The 18,308-nt window shown below is 47.7% G+C and overlaps 1 long non-coding RNA gene across 1 annotated transcript; it reads right to left on the reverse strand.

Moving 5' to 3' along the window:
- Positions 1 to 3,368: 3,368 nt before the first annotated feature.
- Positions 3,369 to 17,921, reverse strand: LOC117068968. Its single transcript, XR_004431327.1, has 3 exons — positions 17,911 to 17,921; positions 12,672 to 12,684; positions 3,369 to 3,476 (listed from the first exon to the last, which is right to left on the reverse strand). It is a non-coding gene; the product is annotated as an uncharacterized LOC117068968 (long non-coding RNA).
- Between the last annotated feature and the right edge of the window lie 387 nt (positions 17,922 to 18,308).

The raw sequence follows: 18,308 nt of genomic DNA on the forward strand, positions 1-18,308 counted from the left end.
ATTGTCACCATGGCCAAGGGGCAGCTGGTGACATTCATGGGCAGAGGTCATGGATGCTAAATGTCCTTCAAGGTCCAGAGCAGTCTTCCGCCCATAAAGGCTGTCCCACCTCCCACATGACTTTGTGCTTTCTTTTGTTTGAGATAGAGTCTCACGCTGTTGCCCAGGCTGGATGCAGTGGTGCGATCTCAGCTCACTGCAACCTCTACGTCCCGGGTTCAAGCGATTGTCCTGCCTCAGCCTCCCAAGTAGCTGGGATTACAGGCCCCTGCCACCATACCTGGCTAACTTTTGTATTTTTAGTAGAGATGGGGTTTTCCATGTTGGTCAGGCTGTTCTAGAACTCCTGACCTCAAGTGATCTGCCTGCCTCGGCATCACAAAATGCTGGGATTACAGGCACCCGCCACCATGCCCAGCCTCCCACATGACTTTGAAACCACCCTTAGCCATTCCTGTAGGCAAAGAACCAGTTTCTCATTATCCAAGTCTAGAACCCAATTTCATATAACATTGAAATCAAAGTTTTTTTTGTATGCTTTTAATATTCACTGATTTTTTTTCCAGAAATATAACTACTGGTTAAATGAGGGGAAAATAGGTGTTGTTTTGTTCGGAATTTTACCAAGAGTTGGCTGTTTTGCAGATTCTTGTCACCAGCAACACCACTGCGCCACCTTGAGTGTTGTTCCCACTGAGCTGTGAGTCCCAGGACAGATGCTACACTTCTCACCCTGTGCCCCAGCTCCAGTCGCACACACTGGTCCAATGTGGGCTGGCACAGAAGACTGCAGGCCTGGGGGTGCCCAGCACTGGGACTGGAGGTCAGAACACCTGACTTCGAAGTCTGGTTTGAGCCCGTTCTGTGTGCTCTTGGGGAAGTCTTTGGTCATGCTCAGCCTTGGCTTCTTTCACTATAAAATGGGATCCTAAAGTGCCAACCTTGGCCGGGTGTGGTGGCTTCACGCCTGTAATCCCAGCACTTTGGAAGGCTGAGGGGGGTGGATCACTTGAGGTCAGGGGTTTGAGACCTGCCTGGCCAACATGGTGAAGCCCCGTTTCTACTAAAAATACAAAAAATTAGCCGGGCATGGTGGTGCGCATCTGTAATCCCAGCTACTCAGGAGGGTGAGGCATGAGAATCCCTTGAACCCAGGAGGCGGAGGTTGCAGTGAGCCAAGATAGTGCCACTGCACTCCAGTCTGGGTGACAGAGCGAGACTCTGTCTAAAAAAAAAAAAAAAGTGCCATGGGGTGGATATGAGGGCACAAGGAGGTCATGGGGACCTGTGCTCAGCCTGGCAACAGGAGCACACAATTTACACCTGTTATCAAAGATGAAAGGCCAAGTGAATGGGTGAATGAAGGTAGTGGACCTCAAGATTGCGTGCATTTTCTATTTTTTTCCATGGCATGAGATGGTGTTTACGGAGTCAGTGGTGTTGGTGAAAACACACACAGCAGGATAAGAACAGGTGGGTCCTTTTGTTGATCCACATCCTTCCCCTCCCCTTGGCCTTCCTCCATCCTTCTCTCTCTCGGCCCCCTCCTCCCCCTACTACTCCCCATCACTCTCCCAGGCTGAATGTGAGGGAATCACTGAAACCCCCTGGCCAGCCCCCACTGCAGCGTGGCCTTGAGGAGCAGAGGCCACCCCTGAGAGCAGGAGGTCTGGATTCACGTCCTGAAGCCACCGTTTCCTGGTGGGGTGACCTGGAACTCTTGATTCTGTTTCCTCCCTGGAATTCCCCATTACCTCGTCACACCCTCACATCCACCCTGTAAGGTTGGTACTTTAGGATCCCCATTTAACAGCTAGAGAAACAGAAGCTCAGGGAAACTAAAGAGTTTCTGCCTTGGAAGGTTGGGAGGATGAAATGGGTTCCATGTGCAAGTTGCTTGGCCCAGTACCTGAGGACAAGGGATGGTTAGTAAACAAGTCCCTGTGCGCTCCCTCCTCCTTTGTCCTCCCTTTGTTTCTGGGCTATGATTCACACCTGGGTTACGGAGGCTCCACAAATCCGGTATTTTCTAGGCACCAGAGGGCTGTCAGAACAGGGACAGGGGAGCTGGAATGGGGTCATGGAGAAGTCAATCAGGGAGGCCACTCAAGTGTCTCCACCTGTGGATACTCATGCTGGCCCCTGGATGCAGATGTGTGCGGCAGGCGAAGGAGCTGAGGCTGGGGAGAGGTATCCCAGGCAGAAGGAAAGGCAAGAGCAAGAGAGCAGGGCATTCATGGGTGGCTGTGAGGAGCCACTTGCCAGACACCAGTGACCGATCAGCTCCAGAGGACGTGCTGTGGTCAGAGATGCCCCACCTGTCTTGTTCTCGATAAGGACACCCTGCTTGATTGAAAATTATGGTGGACATCAACCCAATGGCCTCAAATTCCAGCAACCTGCAGATGGATACTAGTGTCCTTCAATATCAAGATTCTAGAATTCTTGCCTCTCTGTTTATTCAAATGGATTAACTGAGAACCTACTGTGCGCAGACAGCATTCTCAGTGCTGGGATACACGCATGAACAAGACAAGGTCCTGGCCTTCTTAGTCCATTTGGGCTACTGTAACAAAATACCTTAGACTGGGTGGCTTATAAACAACAGAAATGCATTGTTGACAGTTCTGGAGACTGGGAAGTCCAAGACCTAAGCACCAGCAGATTCTGTGTCCGAGCTCTGTGCTTCATGGTGCCTTCTTGCCACATCCTCCCATGGCCGGAGGGCAAAAAGCTCCCTCAGGGCTTGGTTATAAGGGCACGAATCCTGTTCATGAGGGTGGGGGCCCCACTCTCCCCAAAGACCCCCTCTTAGTACCATTGGACTGGGGATTCAGTTTCAACACATGAATATGGGGGATGTAGACATTTAGACCATGTGGGCTCTAGGATGGCCGTGATGCTAATGAAAGCAAAAATGGTGCAAATCAGGAAGGCAGGATTTTCTTCCACTCAATCCAGTGACAAACTTCTTTTCCTATCTCATTTTACAGGCAAGGAGACTGGTCCTTTGCCCAGATCCCACAGTCAGAGAGGGGTGAGGCAGGGTGGAAACCCTGGTCTGTGTCCCTCAGAGCCTGGGCCCTGGGATGTGTGAGTCTCTTCTGGCTTGTGTAACAAGTGACCACTAACTGGCTAGAAACAGCACAACTGTAGCATCTTACAGCTCCAGAGGTCAGGAGTCAGAAATGGGCCTTGCTTGGCTAAACTCAAGGTGTCAGCAGGAGGGCACTCTCCCTGGAGGTCCTAGGGGAGAATCTTGTTTCTTGCCTTTTCCAGCTTTTAGAGGCTGCTGGATTTCTTGGCTCATAGCCGCCTTTTCCATGTTCAAGGCCAGCAGTGGAGCGTCCTTAAATCTCCCTTTCTGACTCTGGCCCTCCTGTCTCCCTCTTATGAGGACCCTTGTGATGATACTGGCTCCTCCGGATCAGCCAGGGTCACCTCCTCACTTGGAGATCCTTGACTTCCTCACTTATCTATAAGTCCCTGCTGCCACATAAGGAGGCCAGGATGGTTCTGATCTTTAAAAGACTAAAGCCCTCCAAACAAGTCTGAGGACACTCCTGGCTTACTTTTGTTTTGGCCACGAAAGTTTGCCAGTATCCCTGGCCTTCAGGCTGATGCCCTGGGAGGATGGAGGGACTGAGTTGGGGAAATATCTGTGAATGGGGGGTGGTGTGGATTCACAGGTTTCAGGGGTTGGAATGCCAATGTCTTTGGGACCCATTTTTCTGCCTTCCACAGTGTGGATGGTGGGAAAGCTCCTGGTTCCAGGGCGCAAACTTAGGCTGGTTCTTTGGCCGCTCTGTGCCTCAGTTTATATAGTGAGGGTGAGGAGAATATCTGTTTTGTGGGGTTGTTGAAGTAGTAAAGGAGTTGGTAATTGAAAAGTGCTAAACGTATGACAGGCACTGTGGACACACGTGCTGTACCTTTTGGGGTTCACATCCCTCCCCCAACTGCTGCCACCCCACCCAGCCTGGCATGCAGTGGTGCAATCACAGCTCACTGAAGCCTTGACTTTCCCGGCTTAAGCCATCCTCCCACCTCAGCCTCCGGAGTAGCTGGGACCACAGGTGCACACCACGACACCTGGCTAATTTTTCAATTTTTTGTAGAGACGGGTTTTGCCATGTTGTCCAGGCTGGAAGTCCATATGACATTGAAGTTCTCTTTCAGTTTTGACATCTGATCCATCTATGGCGGTGTGTGTGAATGTGTGTGTGTGTGTGTGATTGTGTATGTGTGTGATTGTGTGTGTGTGCACACATCTTTATGGGGACTGAGGGTGGGTGGAACAGAGACTGGGAGAGACACTTTGTGAAATGTTTATATTTTATGCCTTTTGATGTAATTCCAGCCAAACTAGATCTTAAATCATGCAGCAGGAAGCTCCTCAAAATTTTTAATTTGTTGTTTTTCTTAGAAATGATTATTTCCACATTGCGCCCAGAGACACTCGTGTCTCGTCCTGCCTCCCATCCTTGTGCTGTTCTAAAAGATCCCCAGGCGGCGGTTGTTTACTGCTGCCAATCAGGTGGGCTTTGCACAAACCATGTTTTGGGCCCACCCTGTCGTTCTGTGAAGCTGTAATATCTTTAGGGAAGATTTTACAGCTTGTCCCACATAAGCTGGGGCTGGGATGTCATTTAGAAGAAGGCCAACCTGTAGATTCCTTGCTAAAAACCACATGGTATTTTACAAGACGGGTTGAGAGGGAGAGCTGGGGTTGGGTGTGGGGCAGCAGTGAGCTGGATTCTTGGGGAATCTTCTCCGCATTTAATTTAATTTTTGACGTCGAGAGCTTGATCCTGGTTTTGAAGAACAATGGAGTACAAGAAGAAAAAGAAATCACATAAATTTAATTAGAATGGAGGAAAGAGATGCTTTTGATCTTTAAGAGACTAAAGCCCCAAACAAATCCAAAGTGCATCCGTGGCCTTGAAACTGATAACCCAGGAGGACGGAGGGACAGAGCTGGGGGACTATTTGAGATGGGGCGGAGGGGTGGGTGCATGAGGGTGGGCTAATGCATGACCCACAAGCTGACCTCAAAGGTTAGCTCTTTACAAGCCTGCAAGGACACCAGAGGGTCTGTGAGTGGTGTGGGGACGCCTCTGAGGGCTGGGCCTGCAGGAATTTCACGCCACGACAAGGCACCAGCGGCAAGAGGGGCTCAGAGAAAGGACTTGAGGCAGCGGTAGCACAGGGTCCCTTTGCACGGGACACCTCCTGAGGGTCAGGATGGGGGCAAGGGCATGAAGGTGGGGCTTGGGAGTCAGGCAGAGATGGGTTCAAATCCCAGCTAGCAGTGCTGGGATAAAGCACCTGAGTCTCTGTGTGTCAGTTTCCTCATCTGTAAAGGGAAGGTGATTTTAATGCATGATGTTGTTGCAAAGGTGGCACGAGCTGGTGGGGACAAACAGGCCCAACGAGGCACAGCCGTGGGATTTCAAGATGGAAACAGCTTTACTGTTTTTATTTGATTCTAACTGGGGTTTCTCAACTCTGACACCCCTAACATTTCTATTGGTTGATTGATTGATTGATTGAGACAGGGTCTTGCTCTGTTGCCCAGAATGAGGTGCAGTGGCACAATCATGGCTCACGGCAGTCTCTTTCTCCCTGGCTCAAGCCATCCTCCCGCCTCAGCCCCACCGAGTAGCCGGGACCACAGGTGCGGGACCACAGCCACCACACCTGGCTGATTTTAAAAATATTTTTCATAGAGATGAGGTTTCACTCTGTTGCTGAGGCTGGTCTTGAACTCCTGGCCTCAAGTGATCCTTCTGCCTTCCAAAATGTTGGAATTACAGGTGAGAGACCCTGCACCTGGCCACTCCTGACATTTCAATTGGGATCATCCCTAGCATACCCACTAGATGCCAGTAGCAATGTCCAGGCCCCAGTTGTGACCATCAGAAACATCTCCAGACATTGCCAGGTGTCCCCTCGTGGTCAAAATCCCCCCATCCCCATTGATAGCCACTGAGTGTATTGTAAATGAAACAAAAAACAGAGATTGTATCAGACAGAATAGAAGACTATAAAGAAGAAATAAGTATCCAGAGATTCTGAAATAACCACTGTTTCCATTTAAATGTACATATTTATGGAGATTTTTCTATGTAAACACACACATAGTCTATGCATCCAAATGATATAAATTTAATTTTTCATACAACTGATCATATGTATATACGATATGCTTTTTTCTTAAATAAAATTTTCATTTTACTGGCTTTTCATAAAAATATCAAAAGGAATGCACACTTACTGTTACTAGGTCAAAAAACACAGGACTGCAGAGAAAATGAAACGACTCCTCCCCTCCTCCTTTGAGTCCTACTCATTCTATGCTATTATCGCTAGTAATGACAGCTACTCTTTATGCAAAGCTCTCTTGGTGCCACCAAGCAGGTGCTAAGCCCTGGCCACAGGTGTCTCATTCAGGGCTTGCTGCAACCCTCTCAGATGGACACTCTTACTATGTTTCTAGTTTATGGATGCAGAAACCCAGGCACAGGAGGTTCCCTCCTGCTTGCTAAGGGCTGGCTCCAAGATCTATTACATGCTACATCCATCACAGGCCTTTTCAAGTTTCCTTGCCTTTTGAAGGAGTTGATGCACTCTACTCCGTGGAGTCAACCCTTCTGTGTTTTTGTTCTGCTGAACGAGCCTTCCATTCTCAAAAGTGTCTCATGGATCAAGATGTCCTTCAGAGCTCCAGCCATCACACCCACATTCCAGCTATCAGGAAGGAGAAAGGAACAAAGAAAAAAATGAGGAAACACAATGCCCTCTTGAGCTTGGGGCTCTCCTCTTTAAATCCTTCCCTAGAAGCAGCCCCACTTCCACATTAGTGAGAGAGAAAACCCAGACTCTCTAACCTGCTTTCTCTCTCTCTTTTTTCTTCCTCTCTTTCTTTCCTTTTCTTTCTCTTTCTTTCTTTTTCTTCTCCTTCTCCCTTTCCTTCCTTCCTTCCTTCCTTTCTTTTTCTTCTCCTTCTCCCTTTGCTTGCTTGCTTGCTTGCTTTCTTTCCTTCTTTCTCTTTCTTTCTTTCTTTTTCTTCTCCTTCTCCCCTTCCTTCCTTCTTTCTTTCCCCTTCCTTCCTTCCTTCCTTTCTTTCTTTTTCTTCTCCTTCTCCCCTTCCTTCCTTCCTTCCGTCTTTCTTTCTCTCTCTCTTTCTTTCTTTCTTTCCCTTTTTTGAGACAGAGTCTCACTCTTTCCCGGTCTCCCAGGCTGGAGTGCAATGGTGCGATCTTGGCTCACTGCAACCTCCACCTCCTGGGTTCCAGTGATTCTCCTGCCTCAGCCTCCTCTGTAGCTGGGATGTGCCACCACGTCTAGCTAAGTTTTGTATTTTTAGTGGAGACGGGGCTTCACCATATTGGCCAGTCTGGTCTCGAACTACTGGCCTCAAATGATCTGCCCACCTCAGCCTCCTAAAGTGCTGGGATTACAGGTGTCAGCCACTGTGCCTGGCCTGACCTGCTCTTTAAGGCCATTTATGTTCTGTGCACCAGGGCCTGGGCACCGCACAGGGCTCAGCTCTCAGAAGGGCCTGTGCTGGGCTTCATGCTCTGCTGACACTGTCTAATGGCTCTTGCATGAGGGGCCCCACACTTTCGTGTTGCATTAGGCCCGTATCATATCAGGGTGTCACAGAGCTGGGCTTGATGCCAGCTCCTCCTTCTCCAGCCCAATCCTTAGTCCCCTTAAGCTTATGATGCCTTCAAGGGGACCAGGACCCCTCCGACCCCCGTAGCCTTGTGTTTACAACACTTCAACCCCTTAAAGCAGGATTTGCAAGTACCTGACATGGGCACAGACGGTCTGGGGAAGGAAAAGTGAGGATCAGGAGCAGCTGAGGTTCCCAGGAAAGCCACAGCCTGCCTCGAGGGGCTGCCTCTCAGATCTGGCCATGGACAAAAGAACACTTGGCTGTGCCACAGCCTCACCGAGGGCAAACATCCAGCGTTGAACATGAATGTCAGACTCCCAACAGTTGGCAAAATCTACATTTTTAAAAGCACAAATCCACATTAGGAGATTTTCTCCAAAAACTAACCTGGATTCTTGAAAAATGTCGATGTCATAAAAGACAAAAATGAAAACGACAGCAGAAGAGTTCCAGATGAAAGAAGACAGAGGAGATGTGACAGCTCAGAGCACAGTAAGGAATGCTACTGGGACAGCTGGGGACATAGGGATGCAGGCTGCATATTAGATAATAGTATGGGTGCTGTTATGTTGGTATTAGTGTAAGAATATGCTATGATTATATCATATACATGATACATTTCCCACTAAATAGTTTGAAAGCTGTACTGTAGTTATGTAAGAGAAAATCCCTAGGAGATATATACTGAAAGTTTTATTTATTTATTTTTAGACAGAGTCTCACTCTGTTGCTCAAACTGGAGTGCAGTGGTGCAAGCTTGGCTCACTGCAACCTCCGCCTCCCAGGTTCAAGCGATTCTCCTGCCTCAGCCTCCCGAGTAGCTGGGATTACAGGCATGTGCCACCACACTTGGCTAATTTTTGTATTTTCAGTAGAGACAGGGTTTCACCATGTTGACCAGGCGGGTCTCGAACTCCTAACCTCAAGTGATCTGCCCTCCTTGGCTTCCCAAAGTGCTGGGATTACAGGTGTGAGCCACCGCGCCTGGCCATATATTGAAAGTTTTAGACGTGAAGTGTTATGACATCAGCAAGCTGTGTATGTATATCCACACACACACATCTCCACCATCTGTCTTTATACATAGATACAGAGCAAAGGCAGTGTGAGAAAATAGTGTCCAGTGCTGAGCCTAGGTGAAGACGGGTGGATGGTCATTGTACTTTTGGGGGCAACTTTTCAAAATAAAAAGTTGGTGGCAAACCTTGGATGGCTCACACTCTCAGGCAAATCTGCAGGCCGTATGTGGCCCGTGACCTTCCTGGTTTGTGACATTTGCATTAAATCACCTGAGGCATAGGCAACTTCCTGCCTGGCTTGCAGACCCCAGAGAAATGTCACCTCTCTGAAGCCTCTGTGCCTGCCTGAGAGCTAAGCCGGGACCTTGTCCCGGGCACTTGCAGGTAGTGTGAGTCCACGAGTTACAGCGGGGTGCCTATTTGTCTTCTCTGAACAAGGCTATGAGCAGAGACGGGGTGTTTCCTACTCACTTTAGTACCCTTCTCCCCACACCCTCCCACATATTATTAGGATTAAAATGCAAAGACTGAATCACAGAGATGTGAACGAGAGAAATCTTTACTTCTAAAACATGCTTTGAGGGTCAGCAGAAAAGGGTCCAGGCCTTGTGTGGCTGGTACTCCATGCAGTCAACTCTTCCGTGTTTTTGTTTTGCTACACAAGGCTTCCATTTTCAAAAATATCTCACAGATCAAGATGGTTTCGAGCTCCCGCCATCACACCCCCATTCCAGCTATCAGGAAGGAGAAAGGAACAATGAAAAAAAAAATGGGGAAATAACATGTGTTACCTGCTGGGGAGGGTTTTTAGAAACTTCCAGATGATGCTTCTGTTTGCATCTTCGACAGTCACATGGCCACTCTCACCTCCAAGGAGACCTGGGAATGGGGTCTTTATTCCGGGAGACCATGTGCCCATCTGAAATGTGGGGGTTCTGTTCATGTAGAAGAGAAGAATGGTGACACTAAGGTACAAACTGCAGCCTCTGCCACCCCTCCAAGCCCACAGAAGACCTGGCATATACTTCATTGAGGGGAAGCAGACTGGATCTCTTGGGCCAAATCTGGCCAGCTATCTGTTTGTCTACACTCCATGAGCTAAGCATAGCTTTTACACTTTAAAGGATTATATTTATTTTATTTTATAATTTTTTTTTGAGATGGAGTTTCACTCTTGTTGCCCAGGCTGGAGGGGGCCAATCTCGGTTCACTCCGCCTCCAGGGTTTAAGTGATTCTCCTGCCTCAGCCTCCCAAGTAGCTGGGATTACAGGCATGCGCCACCACGCCAGGCTAAATTTTTGTATTTTTAGTAGAGATGGGGGTTTCACTATATTGGTCAGGCTGGTCTCGAACTCCTGACCTCAGGTGATCCACCCACCTCGGCCTTCTAAAGTGCTGGGATTACATGCATGAGCCACCGTGCCAGGCCTAATTGATTATATTTAAAATGGATATGCAAGAACCTATGTTAACAGCCTTGATATTGCCTCTTAGACAGCAAAACCTAAAATATTGAAATCTGACCTTTAAGAAAAAGTTTGCTGACTTCTGTCCTGGATGCTTAATAAACTCTTCTAAATATTTGTTTTTTCAAGTATTTACCAGCCTCTCCCCATGTGCCAAGCCCTGGCGATGCAGCAGCAAGCTGCCCTCATGGGGGCCCTGGCTCGGAGGGAACAGAGATAAGAAATAACTAGTGAAATGTAGTTAACTAATTACAGCTGTGCTTCCTGCTGTGCAGCAGTGTGGGGTGTTACGAATGCATAGGATGGAGCAGCTGATCTATTTAAGGCAGGCCAGGAAAGGGCTGCAGAAGGGCTGGTCAGCTGAAATCCAAAGTAGGTGAAGTTAGTTAGCTTGATTAGCCCGGTGAAGTGAGTGCTGGAGAGGAGTGGAGAGTTCCAGGCACAGAGAAGAACAAGGATGAAGACCAGAAGGTGGGAAAGATATGTGTTGTCTGGAAGTGGCAATCGGCCAGTGTGCACTGTTGTTGTTGTTGTTGTGTAAGAGTGAAGCGAGAGGAGGGGGCAATATAGAAACGAAAACCTTTCTCTCCTGGACCTGCAGGAAACCATTCACATTGCCATTTGCTTCTGTCTGTTTCCAGGAGCCTTTCAAATCCCATGAAATAGCCATTTCTAAATTGTACCCACTGCTCTCCTTTCTTTTCATCCCCCTGCCTTTCCCTAAGTCTTTTAGAAAAAAAAAAAAAAAAAAAAATGCAGGGATTCCAGAAAGACTGGTCCAGCCGCATGGAAAGCGGCCCAGGAAACTGCCTGGTGATGGTTGCAAATGCCGTGAGAAGAAAATTGTCCTGTAATTGAAGGGGAAATTCTTTACTAGGATTGTTAAAGAGTTCTACAAGCTCCTTTCATCTGTGGCTTGTTCCACGCTTTAATTAATTTTGATCTGGGAGGTTTCCCGAGCCTCTGGTTCCACCCACGTCTCTTGGAGATCAGGCCTTCTGTTGCAGGTGGAGAAACTGAGGCCAAAGAGGCCCTGGGGTGTGGGGGACCTCGGGGGAACAAGTCCTGCATCAGAGGGCTGGTTTCTGAACATTTCGAGCCTCAGGCTTTCAGGAAAGAGCCCAAAGCCAGCCACGTCAAAGAAGGGAAAGAGTTTCTACCTTTAAAAAATGTGTTTTTGTTATAAAATTGGTGAAATCACATTTTATAAGTGATTAGGAAAAAACCAACATATAAACACAGGAATATTCATGACCTGTTTTTATATTGCAGCTGGCTAAAGAAAACCCTGACATTGCCCACTGGGTTATTCTCCTTTTTCTTGATTCTTGACTGAAACCCAACTCAAACTGGCTTAAATAAAAATGGTACTTCGTTGGCTCACATAATAATAAATCCTGAGGTAGTCCACCTTCAGGCATATCTGGTTCCAGGGGCATAAGCAATGTCATCAACTTTCTCTCTCAGCCTCCTTTGCTCTCTGGCTCTCTCTCTCTCTCTCTTATGCTTTTTCTCTTTCGCTCTTCAAGTTTTCTCTTTCCTCTCTGCTTTCCAGACTCATCATGAGGTGGTCGTAACAGGTCATACTTTGCTCGGTTTTGCAACTTCAAGGGGAACATGGTGTCTTCCTCCCAAGAGATCCAGGAAAATCCCAAGAGGGAACAATATTGAGAGGCACAGAGACAGTAAAGAGGACTTCAAAGAATTTTGCTTATTACTCTGACAATATTTCTCCCTTGGGGATGTTTAAGTGACGTTTGTAAAGTTTCCAATTGCTTTCAATTGTGTTTTTTTTTTTGGTTACTGAGCTGTTTCTTTGAAATCATGTAGAAAAACAGACACACACAAATCATCACCCATTATTTTATCATCACTGTTATTATTTGGGGGTGTCTTGTTGTCTGGGTCCCAACGCATTGCTGTGCTAAGTGTAATTGGGGTGGTGCTGGGAGGGTAGGGTAGTGTATTTAGGTTTTGGAGCCGGATGGACTTGGTCTGAATTCTGCTTCTTTTATTCTTATTAAGTGCACGGTCTTAAGTAATGAGCATCGCATCGGGAAAGGAAGAAAGAGAAGGCGTCCCTCCAGTCTTGGAACTTAAGTCCTGAGCTCCATGCTGATTGGATTAACCCTGACCAATGCCTGTGGCCAGGAGAATGCCACGTGCTGAGTAGCTCAGGTTGTAGTTACCTGAGCCAATCACCGTGGAAGGCAGGGAGGGGGGCACACCAATTGGCTTAGACAGGTGAAGGCTGCTACAATGATGGACTGGACTGCAGATGTGTGAGAAACTACCGCAGAGCTGGTGCAGGCTCCGGGAGGTGGGGCTGCGGCACCTCCTGGGCCGGTAGGGTCCTTAGGCACGGAGGGGAGGGGTGGGGGTCCTGTCTGGGCTTCTCACCGGTCATGGCTCTGGGGCTCTGCCCTCCACCTGTTCCTCGACCTGTATCCCTCTGCTCACCCTGCCCGTATCCCAAGCCAAGGTTATGCCACATCCCCAACCCTCGCCTTTCTCCTGGGTGAAGGGAGCTCTAGCCGCTGCAGTTTGGAGGCCAGACGGTTTTTTGTTTTCTCCTTGGCAAAACATGAGTTCTCTTTTTCTAAGAAAATAAAGGGACTTAAAAAAAGAAGAAGAAGAAAATAGGAAAATCCTATAAAAATAAAAGCCCAAATCCCAACTCCAGTAGCAGATTATACTCCAAAAAACTCTTAACAAACTAGGCTTGGAACCATTCTATAGGAGGCAACCAGACCCATCAGAATTAAGTTTTTCGTAAAGGCAGAGCCAAACCGAGAAAGGTTCTCAAGGAAAAGATTGCTCCAGGCTTCTGAAGCAGACATTTTAATAATTGCTATCAATACCCATGACTTACTGAGCACTTACCATGCACTGTGCTAAGTGTGTTACCTATTATCTACAACCCTCCCGATGACCCTCTTTTACAGAAGAGGAGACAGACACAGAGTTAAGTGGCTTGCCCCAGGGCACACCGTTTGCAAGCTACGGGGCTGGCACCCAATCCTGTCTCTTTCTCCAAAGCTCCATAACCACTGTCCTTCCCTACGTCCCTCCACATCTGGGATTTGAGAATGTTTGCGGAGTGACATTTCTGGAGTGAGTTGGGGCTTGAGGCAGGTAGAGCCTCCTCTCCTGGTCCCTGGATTCTGTTGGGTTTTGGTTTGGTTCTTGTAGGACTACTTCAAGCTGGCTGGAGAAGGGACTTATTCTTTCTGATTTCTTACCCCCCAGATTCTTCCACAAAGCGAATTGGCTCCAGCCAGTCTGGAGTTGCCTGTCTTCTTGTTTTTCAGATGAGAGGGAAGCAGAGCATAATGAACTGATGCAATAGGCAAGATCCCTGGACTTAGGAAGGAAATAGTCTCCTCTTCTGCTGACTTTGTGAGGCAAAGCAGATCAGAAAGGGTGAAAATTCTTTCACCAGAGGTAACTGCTAAAAAGACAAGAAGAACAAGCTAAAGCGGAGAGGTACTGGAGGTGCTACTTTGGGTGGATGATCAGAGAGGGCCTCTCTGAGGAGGCGACATACAGGCAAGGCCCTGAATGATGGGAAAGAACCAGCTATGGGAGAACTTGAGGAGAGAGCATTGCAAGCCCAGGAGCAGCAGGTGCTGAGATGTAGAGGCTTAGCAAAGGCTACCTGGGGAAAGAAGGGAAGCATGTGGTGGGAAGGAAGGCCTCCCTGGAAGGAGAAAATGCCTATTGCCTTTCATGCCTGGAATGTCCCTAAGCCAGTGGAAGCTTCTGCCACAGTCAGCTAGGATGTCATCGGAGTCTATGCCACAGTGGTCTTCCCAACCTGGTGACCTGGGGGCCTACTCAGTGGCTAAGGAACGTAGTTGTTCATTCCTGCAAAGAGTGGGACTGTGCGTGACTCCCTGCACTAGGTGGGGAAAGGAAGTTTCAAGTAAGAAAAGTGTCCCCACTATGGGGACTCTTGGGGCCACCTTCACCCTTGGGTTTAGCAACCTGTGAAGGAAAACAGCCCAGGGAAGGAGGGATGTGGCCTGCCTGGCTGCCAGGCTCAGAGTGCTGGCAAAGAGGAGGCGCACGCTTTGTTGAGGAGGCATGAGTTGTCACTTACACAATGCTTGCTTGCTTCTTTCTTTCTTTTCCTCTTTCCAGTTCAGAGCAAAAGGTACCGCCTTATCCTGGAGGCAACATCAGGTTGCTTTTCAAAAGTGAAAATTGATATTTGCTCTCTGCGCTGTGTTGATCTTCATTTTAGTGGCCCTCCAGGCAAGCAAATAAGAAAATATTGGTTTCCAGGATGGGAAAGCAGGGAGGTACAATACTTGAGGAGCAACAACCCAAAATTTAATATGGATGATTTGCTCAAATATTCACTGGGTCTGTTTAAACATTCCAGATAACCAAAATGATATCCTGAGGAGGCAGCACAGAACATATTTAAACAGCCGAGTGCGTGAGTCCTGACAACTTGAGTTTTAGTCTTATTTTTGCTTCTTACCAGCTCTGAGAATTTGAACAAGTCCCTTATCCTCTATGAGCCTCCGTTTACCTGCCTAAAAAATGGAAATAATTTTCTCATAGTATTGTTGTGTCTGGCAAAGAGTAGATGCTCAGCACAGGCTTGGATATACATGAAGTGTTTAGCATGGTGTCTGGAACATGGTAACAGTTCATAACATTTAAGCTACTTGTCTAATAATGATGATTAGCGGAATTCGTATTTGTGGTAATAGTGATGAATGGCAGATTCCAGAGTCAGGCTTTCTGGGTTCAGTTAACTGACTCTGCCACTTACCATCTGTGTGACCTTAGGCAGGTTAGTTGACTTCTCTGAGCCTCAGTTTTCTCGTCTACAAAGTGGTGATGAGAGTAAAACACAGGTAGTATGAGGACTAAATGGGTAAGAACTAAGAACCAATCTAGGTACGGGGTGAGCATTATAAGAGTGTTATTATATTATTAACAGTCATCTATTACTATTCTAATGCTAGAAAGTATTCTTCCTCAGAGCAGGGACTTGGTTCTACTTTCCGCTGTATCTCTAGTATCTTCAACAGTGCTGAGCACAGAGTAGGAGCTCAGTAAATTTTCACCAACTGGCTGGGAGCGGTGGCTTATGCCTGTAATCCCAGCACTTTGTGGAGCCGAGGCAGGTAGATCACTTAAGGTCAAGGGTTCAAGACCAGCCTGGCCAACATGATGAAACCCTGTCTCTACTAAAAATACAAAAATTAGCCAGGCGTGGTGGCTCATGCCTGTAATCCCAGCTACTTGGGAGGCTGAGGCAGGGGTATCATTTGAACCTGGGAGGTGGAGGTTGCAGTGAGCTGAGATCATGCCACTACACCCAAGCCTGGGCAACAGAGCGAGACTCCATCTAAAAAAATAAAATTCACCAGCTTAATTAAATAAATAGAATAGAAGGCCATGAATGACTCCAGAGTTCCTCTGTAGATGGAAAGAGCCTGACTCTCTATCTGCTAAGCATGCTGGTAGGTCTAGAATAGAAATCCCTCTCCTTCCCTTCAAGTAGATGCCTTTCAGGACCAAGTCTTGTGCCACAAATACACACAATGCTCAGTAAATGGTTGTAAAGGCTTCTCGGTTCTCCACGGACTCATAGCACCGAACACCAATTCTGTCTCCAGCACGCATCTCCCAGTGGAGCCCCCTTGGCTCAGGAGACTGAGATCTCCTTGGTGACCCACTGTGTTCAGTTCAATGGCATCTCCAGGGCCTTCCACATAGTAGGCACTCCACTCAGGCAAGTTGATGAAATAGTACTGACACATGCAGAGGACACTCAGTAATGCCTTTTTGATGGAGTTTGCATGTTTGACTGAAGAGGAGAAGAAAGAGATGCATATTTTTCTCCTCAAACTGGAGCACACAGGTCGTTGAGGGGCAGAGCTTGATTAGAGACTGGGTCAGCTTAGTAGCCACAGGGGCTGCTAACATCTCTAGGACACTAACTTGTCACTGGGCAGGCAACGAGATAGAGAAAATTACATTTGTCAGCCCTCCATTCTGAGAGAATATTCTCTCGAGCAACCGCAGTCATAAGGAATATTTTGATAAGCGGCGTGGGCTGAGGATGAGACGATGTAACCCTCTCTGTGTTGGTAACTTAAGGTGCCAATTTGACTGGATTAAGGAATACCTAAGAACTGGTAAAGCACTTCCGGGTGAGTCTGTGAGGGGGTTTCCGGACAAGATTGGCCTGTGAGCTGAGTCGGTGAACTGAGTGGGGAAGTTTCGCCCTCAATAGGGTGGGTACCATCCAATCAGCTGGGGGCTCAAAACAAAAAAGACAGAGGAAGAGCAGTTTTTTCTGTCTTTCCTGGAGTTGGCACATTCTTCTCCTGCCACTGGACATCAGAACTCCAGGCTTTCTGGCCTTTGGACTCCAGGACTTACACCAACACCCTTCCCCTTCCCCTACCCCCAGGGTTCTTAGGACTTTGGCTTTGGACTGGGAGTTACACCATCGACTTTCCTGGTTCTGAGGCCTTTGAACTTGGGCTGAGACATACCTTCGACATCCTAGTGTTTCCAGCTTGCGGATGGCCCTCCTGGGACTTCTCGCATTGTCTCGGGGAATAGCACCCGTCTTCCTTCTACCAGTACTGATCTTTTAAACAAATGGTCACTTGGCCACACCCTTGGTTTGCTTTCCTAGAGATGCCTTTTATGTGGCCAAGCGTGACTCTTCCAAATCTCTCTGCTCTGCTTTTCTTTTAATTATACATTTTTTCCTTAAATAATTTCTCTCCCCTCACATCTTACTCCATGTCATTAAAAGTAGCCACACAGTTCCTTCAACATTTTGCTTAGAAATTTCTTCTGCCAGATATCCTAGTTCATCACTCTTAAGCTCTGCCTTCCATAAAGGCCCTGGGCATGGACACAGTTCAGCCGAGTTCTTTGCCTCCTTGTAATAAGGATGACCTCTACTCCAGTTTTCAATAAGAGAGTCTTCATTTCCATCTAGATGTCATCAGAATGGTTTTTACCATCTCTGTTTCTACCAGCCTTCTGGTCATGACCACTTAAGTAATCTCTAAGATGATTCAGACTTTCCAAAGCCATTCTCTTCTGAGCTCTCACCAGAATCACCCATTATGTTCCCTTCATGGCAACAGAAGCTTTTCTTGCATCTTCCTCTGAATTCTTCCAGCCTCCACTAGTTATCCTGTTGTTGTTGTTGTTTTAAGACAGAGTCTCACTCTGTTGCCCAGGCTGGAATGCAGTGGCATGATCTTGGCTCACTGCAACCTCCGCCTCCCAGGTTCAAGTGATTCTCCTGCCTCTGCCTCCGAAGTAGCTGGGATTACAGGCATGCACCACTACGTCTGGCTAATTTTTGTATTTTTAGTAGAGACGGGCTTTCACCATGTTGGCCAGGCTGGTCTTGAACTCCTGACCTCAGGTGATCCTCCCTCCTCGGCCTCCCAAAGTCTTGGGATTACAGGCATGAGCCACTGTGCCTGGCCCATTACTCAGCTCTGAAGTTACTTCCACATATTCAGGTATTTGTTATAGCAACAGCTCCACTCCCAGTGCACATTTCCTGTCTCAGCTCATTTTGTGGTACTGTAACAGAATATCTGAGACTGGGTAATTTGTAAAGGAGAGAGATTTATTTCCTATAGTGCTGAGGACTGAGAAGTCCCAGGTTGAAGAGCCTGCATCTTACAAGGGCCTTCTTGCTGTGTCATTCCATGGCGGAAGGTGGAAGGGCAGGAGAACACATGTGTAAGAGAGAGAAGGGGGCCAAACTCATCCTTTGATTGGGAGCCAACTGTTGTGATAACTAACCCACCCCTGAGATAATGCCACTAATCCATTCACGATGGCGGCGCCCTCATGACCTACTCACCTCTGAAAGGTCCTACCTCTCAACACTGTTCCATTGGGGGTTAAGTTTCTGACACAGAACTTTGGAGGGCACATTCAACCCATAGCACTCCCTCACTCACATTAAAATAGAAGTGAATTGTCACCAGGCTGCCTCCTTGGGACCCTGTGCTAGTGGACTGGGAGTGGGGGGAGGGGATGCTGAGTAGGGCATGCAAGAATAGGCCAGAGCTACATTACTCTAAGGATGAACCTGAGGGTCCCTTCTGGGATTGCTTCTCAGTTTGAAA

This window comes from Trachypithecus francoisi, unplaced genomic scaffold, assembly GCF_009764315.1.
Source record: "Trachypithecus francoisi isolate TF-2019V2 unplaced genomic scaffold, Tfra_2.0 Lachesis_group21, whole genome shotgun sequence".
NCBI classification, from domain to species: domain Eukaryota; kingdom Metazoa; phylum Chordata; class Mammalia; order Primates; family Cercopithecidae; genus Trachypithecus; species Trachypithecus francoisi.